Consider the following 6,290-nt stretch of genomic DNA (forward strand, 5'->3'; position numbering starts at 1 on the left):
GGGGCACATACAGTAGTCAAGTCCCGCAATCCAGTCACCAGGAGAGAGTGCAGAAGACACTGGAGCTGGGTCTTGAGGGTGAGTCCTGTGCCAGCCAGGCTGATCCCTGACAAGGAACTCATTCAGCCAGAGCCCAGAGTACCAAAGGGCACGGTGCGTTCCAGCGTGCTCACCACCTCCGGAGCCTGCATGCTGGTTGCTGGACTCGCTGTGTCCGCTGGCCGGCGTGTGGGCTTGACCCTGTGGGTCACTAGAAGCCAGAGGCGTGCCTCAGCAGGACGGACGTGAAGCCCAGGCAGGACCCCACCGGGCTGAGAATCCCGCCGATTCCCGAGGCCATGGGCCCGACGCCCCTGCGCAGCTGGCCTAGAAGGGACCCCCACCTCCCAGAATGCCGCCTCCCCTCGCCACACCCCAGGGCCTGGACATCAGCGAGCGCCTCAGTCACACTTTGTAAACATCGTCTGATGTGGCCCTGGCCCAGCTGGCTGGAGTGTCATCCCCATACACCTAAGGGTGGCGGGTTCGATTCCTGGTCAGGGCACGTGTAGGAGGCAACGATTAATGTTTCTCTCTCACTTGACTGTCTCTGTCTCTCTCTGTCTTCCTCTCTCTCAAATAAAAAAACAAAAATAAATATTCCGAGACGTGCCACCTAGATTTGCGCTCGGGGTTCCCTGAAGGATTGAAAAATGAACTGATCGCCATGAAAATCACATTTCTCTAGAAACTGTTTTGAAAAATGCATTACCTTATGGAAAAGTTGAAAAACAAGTACAAACAATACCCTTTACCTATATTCAGACACAGACATGTATTTTTTTCTTCTGTACCATTTAAAGTGGGTTGCATACATTTAACCCTAAACACCTCCGTGTCTTTCTTAGGAGCAAGGGACACCCCCCCAACCCCCAAGTCACACTAACATCCTGATCGTGTCCATGGAAATTTGTCATTGAAGCGATGCTTTTATCTAATATACAGTCCACACTGGAATTGCTTTAATTGTCCCCAAAATGGCCTTCATGGCTTTTTTTCTTAAAATCAGAATCCAAGTAAGAACCAGGCATTCCGCCCGGTCGTCCCCTTGAATCCAGAACAGTCCCTGCCTTTGTCTTTCTTGATGCTGCCCCGTCTCCCTGAAGGTCCCAGTCTGGACTCGCCTGGCTGCCTCCTGATGGTCAGATTCGGGGTGAATGTTTTTGGCGACACGTCGTTTCCCACGGCACCGAGTCAGAAGCCACATAACCTCCGCCGCTCCCGTCCCTGGCCAAGGCCAGTTACTCGGTTTCCATGGTAGAGATGTAAATCCCCCTTCCTGATAGAACTGAGATCAGCTTCCTCTTTACAATGTGCCGCGTGACACTGAGACCCCGCAGATGTTCTGTTTCCCAGCAACCTTTGCCTCGGTGGCTCGTGTGCGCGATGAGGTGTCTGCCGGAATCAGCCCTGGCTGCAGTGGTGACCTAGCCGTCGCCTCCCTGCTCCATGCAGCACCCGGTATCCTAAGTACAGAAGACCCCCCGCCGCCCCTCTCCCCGGACTGGCTACGCGATGCACGTGGCTCAGTGCAGAGCTGAAGGTGCACCAGCTGCTCTTCAAGGATTTTCAAGGCGCCAAGAGCAGAGTGCTGAAGCAGACAAGGGCCCCGGCGACCGTGACGGATGCACGCCGGGCCGCCGCCCTTCCCCGTGATGCACTGTGGCCGCTCCTGGTGTCCCCACCAAGGCCAGCGAGCCCATCAGGCTGGCTCCTGCCTTCTTCACATTCCTATCCGTTTTCTGAGTATTTTCGCCCTTTCTGGAACAATAAGATCATCCCCAAGCTCACTGTGTCCCTTCCTTGCGCCAACTCTCAAGTTAGCCATTCCTCTAAGAAACCTGTCCTGGGAGTCGGGGGAACAGGTGTTAAGAAACCCGGGTTTGGCTGGAGGTGTGCTCACTGTGCCCGAGTGTCTGTTTCTGATTCTTGCAGAGGCTAGGAGTATCATTTGTTTTCTTGAATCTCACAAGGTCACACCGATTCCTCCTATTCACACCCCAGCACACTCCTCCTCACCTGCCAGCACCCCGGATCTGTGCCTCCATCTCCCACAGTGAGAACCTTGGTTCCTGATCACCCTCCTAGGGACACTACTGGTCCTTTCCTACGCTTGCCGGACAGCCTCCACTCCCGACAACAACCCTATTATATCAAGTTCCAGATTTCTTGGTCTTCTTCTGTCCTTAGGATGTATTCCACTGATATATTAAACACATGGGGGGGGGGGTGCGTGGTCTCTCTCTGGGGCACGTCTCATTCTGCATTTCTTCTGTCTGGATTCAGTGTAAGGTTTTGTGTCTCTTTCTTCCACATTTCCATCTTCTGAATACACACGGCACTGCCACGGTCAGGACTGTAACGAGAGCTTACGGGAGCCTCCCGTGCCTCCCACTCCTTCCCCACGCGCTCATCCTTCCACAGGGACACATTTTTATCAGTTTTTGGTTTATCTTCCCTGGTGTTTGAAACACCAAGATCTTATATATTCACGCATCTGACACCAAAGACAGCATCTTGCGTGGAGTCCTCTGCACTTTGCTTCCAAAGCACATCATGTGACGTCATCTAAAGCCCGAGGCTGCTACCCTCTGTCATCACGGGGGAGGATGTGCCAACAGAGCTGCACTCGGGGCCACTGCTCCACCACCAGGCCTTCCTTTTCAACAGGTCTCAGGGCATCTTGATGAACGAGGAGGCCGGACCAGCCGCTCTCGGGGGCCCCTCGCCCTTCTAGCGGCTACGTTATTCTCCCAGGAAGGGCACGGTGTCAGGTAGCAGTAACCCCCGTGTCTCGGAAACCGAATTTCTATTTACTTCTGAACACCAGAAAAATTACTCTTTTGGTAGTTGCAAAAGTTTTCAAGGGCATATTGGAGACCTGGAGCCTGGGGCTGGGGGCGGGGGGATGGGGGAGCTGCAGGAAGGAAAAGAGAAATCATTAACAGACCAAATGGGCCCACATTCCTCGAAACGGAGTCAGCATAGGAACATGGAGATGTACAGCAAGACGCAGGGCAAACGTGCGTTCTGACGGAGAGAACTCTCCTTTGGAAGCTCTTCATGCACAGGGCCCTTTAAACTGGATGTCTCTCTGGTGCGTGGCAGTGATTCAATCTTCAAAGGCCTGAGTCACATTTTCCCCAGAAGCACCTTGGGTCAAACAACACCTCCATCTACCAACACCTCTATCCAGAGTGTCTAAATGCGGATCTTTTTAGAAACTAAAAGGGTTTTGGTGGCTGAGCAGTGTGAGAACCCGGTGGGGGAGGGAAAAACAAACCAGATTTGTTCGTTTTTCTAAGAGCCACGAGAAGGAAATGTAATTTTCCCCCCTCACTAAATCTGGAAGGTTCTATATTGACGGCTGGTTCACAGTGACGAATGGAAGGTACTGAAATGGGGGGGGGGGGGCTTATGTATCTTACGCTGCATGTTAAAATGCTAGATTGGAAATAAGACCACTTATCCCTTTTCAATGATTTATACAACGTGAGGGACAGTATAACCCTATGTAACCGAGTAAAAAGGGTACTCCAACCAGGTCCCCCTTTCTCCTAAGATCTTCCTAGATTCGGCGACACTTACATGTTACCTATGGGACCACAGAAAGACAAGTTGAAGTCTTTTTCTTAGCACGCAGAAAGGGCTCTATTGGAACAGGACTGTTACATTATGAACTCAGCAGCACAAGAAGCATGTATGCCTGACTCCCCTCTTTCTTCTTTAAATGAGGAGCTACTATCCATTTCTCAATACTCTTGGGGTCACAGGGAATGGAGGATGGAAGGCGAAGGGGGTACAGTCGTCTGTCGGGAACAGAGCTCCCCAATGTGGACCGGGGAAACTCAGGGGGCGGAGCGACGGGGGCGGCAGCCAGCTCGGGGACTTATCAGATCAGGGTCTGCGATCTGAGCAGCTGGTGTGCCTGCACTGTTGCTGGGGACTCTCAGCAGCTCGTGATGCAAAGCGCATGACTACACCTGCACGAGGCCTGGTGTACGTGCTCACGTTCCCTGTACATTTAATTATGAGCATGAACGGAAGGTACTGTCATTGTTTAACTCGGCCGACCTTTTAAATGGATAACCAACCCTGAGGCTTAATTGGATTCAAAAAAAAGATCAATTTCTAGCCGTTGCACAGTGTGGGAACGAAGGGCCGTGTTCTCAGGCAACTGTAAACTCAGTTTTGTTCAAGCCTATTTTTTTTTTTTTTTTAATATTTACAATGTTAAAATGACACGATCCATCCTGGTGGGCGTTTTACGCATAAGATATACCTTTTCTCAACCAGCACAAAAGCCCACGTGGGCACACAGCCGCGTCACTGCAGGCTCCTTCCCTCCGTCAGTGGCAGCTTAGTCATCAGCAGCACCCTCTCCACGCTGGCGACACGAAACACTGAGCCGGGCGTAATCACACGCCCGCCTGCAAACCTCTCAGCCTCGGTCACGTCTCCTCCTTGTGACGGGGAAAGAGACCCTTGAGGAGGCTTTTACTAAATCACGCCTTGACCACTGAATCTTTCTTGAACAAGTAATTTTTTTGCAAAGAAATGAACAATTAAGATGGCGAGAGCAGCCCTGGTCTAGAAATGAGGGAGGGAAGATTCTCGCCCCAGCCTGGGGTTATCCTGGCCGTGTGACCCGGGCCAGCCCTCCTGGGGGTCTCCAGCTCCCCATCTGACAAAGGGGGAGGTTCGGGGGGCAGTGCTCTTTACCCAGGGTTGATGGAAATGGAGCCCGTTACGGCGCCGGGTCAGAACGCCACGGTAAGAGAACATCCGATTCCCTTGGCTCTCCCCGAGAAACAGACCGCAGGATGCAAACCGGGGCCCCTCTGCCTCCATCACGACATCTTGTATGAAAAGAGAGAAATGGTGATTATAATGGTGGAATTTGGGTGGTTTCTAGAATAAGAGTTGACAAGCAGAACACGCTAAGCCCGGTGGCGTATTCCAACGAAGCCTGGTTTCGATGCACGCTGTGCCAGTGAGTCGCCGTGAAATAGTCCGTTTCACCCGGACGACAGCTCAAGTGCTTGCCCGCGCAATTGCCCTGGGCGTTCGGGACAGTCCGGAGCGCTGAGGACGACTGGACGGGTGACTGTTTCCTGTGGCCTCCACTGGCCAGGTAACGGGCACAGCGCTCCGCCGTCTGGCTCTGGGATGTTCTGCGTTGTGAGGAGCCTCCGCCGCAGACTGGCAGGATGGCATCACGGGCGGCGTGGACTCGGGCGCAGCTCGCAGAGCCCACGGCTGCAGCCAGCGGCTCGGAGTCCCAGACCTGAGCCGCTGTGGGTTTGCTCTGATACCCACCCCTTTGAAGGGGGTTGTTTACCCTCGAATTCAAAACAAAACTACACAAAAACGCCAGGCGACGAGGGAAGTGGCAGCTGGGTGGTCGAGGGGACTTGGAGAGAGAAAATCTGGTCACTAAGGGTGAGCACACAATGGACAGTTCGAGGCCCACGTTGACACGCGGGCACAGCGCTCAGTTCCAACACGCAGCTCGTATCCATGGCCCCGTCCGCCTGAGCCTCAGCAGAGAGGGAGGCATAACTCACAGAGACTCCGCACCAAGTGCTGTCCGAAACCTCCCCACGAGAACCAATGGCTGTCCCTTCTGTGTCGCCACAGGCGCCAAGTCTCCCCACGTGGCCCCACGCTCTGACCCCACGATCGAAAGGGAGCCCGCACGTGGGAGCCCACACGTGGAAGCCCACACACGACAGGCTTCCAAACGCAGAGACTACGGCGCTTGGCCAGGTGAGTGGTCCGCGGGGGCACAGCTGCGACGGACGGACAGGGAGAGCTCTGGGTTACTCCGTGGGTGATGATCAGAGTTCTCCAAGGAGGCCCACCGGTCAGCGAGGGAAGCCTACACCCAGCCTGTTCCAGTCTCCTGGACACTCAGGAGGAAGCACCCCAAGACCACACTGCCAGCCACACCCGAGGGCCAGCCGGGCCCGAGCCCCCAGCTCTCTGCTCAGCGGCCAGGCGTCTGGCTGTCCCTGCACACACTGGAGCAAGCCTGGAACTTAGAAGCTCCGGTCTCCCAGGGCCTGTGTGTAAGAATGACTTCTCAGCAAGGCACACGTACCAAGTCGTTCTTGGTATGCGTGTACAGCACACATTTTCCTAAGAAAAATAACTATCTGCCTTTTTGTCTACTAGACAGCAAAGAGACTGGCTCCTCTGCAGGTGTCCACCAGACAGATGGGTGCACCTTCGGACGCTGAGGCAGACAC

This window comes from Molossus molossus, unplaced genomic scaffold (assembly GCF_014108415.1).
Source record: "Molossus molossus isolate mMolMol1 unplaced genomic scaffold, mMolMol1.p scaffold_m16_p_6, whole genome shotgun sequence".
NCBI lineage: Eukaryota > Metazoa > Chordata > Mammalia > Chiroptera > Molossidae > Molossus > Molossus molossus.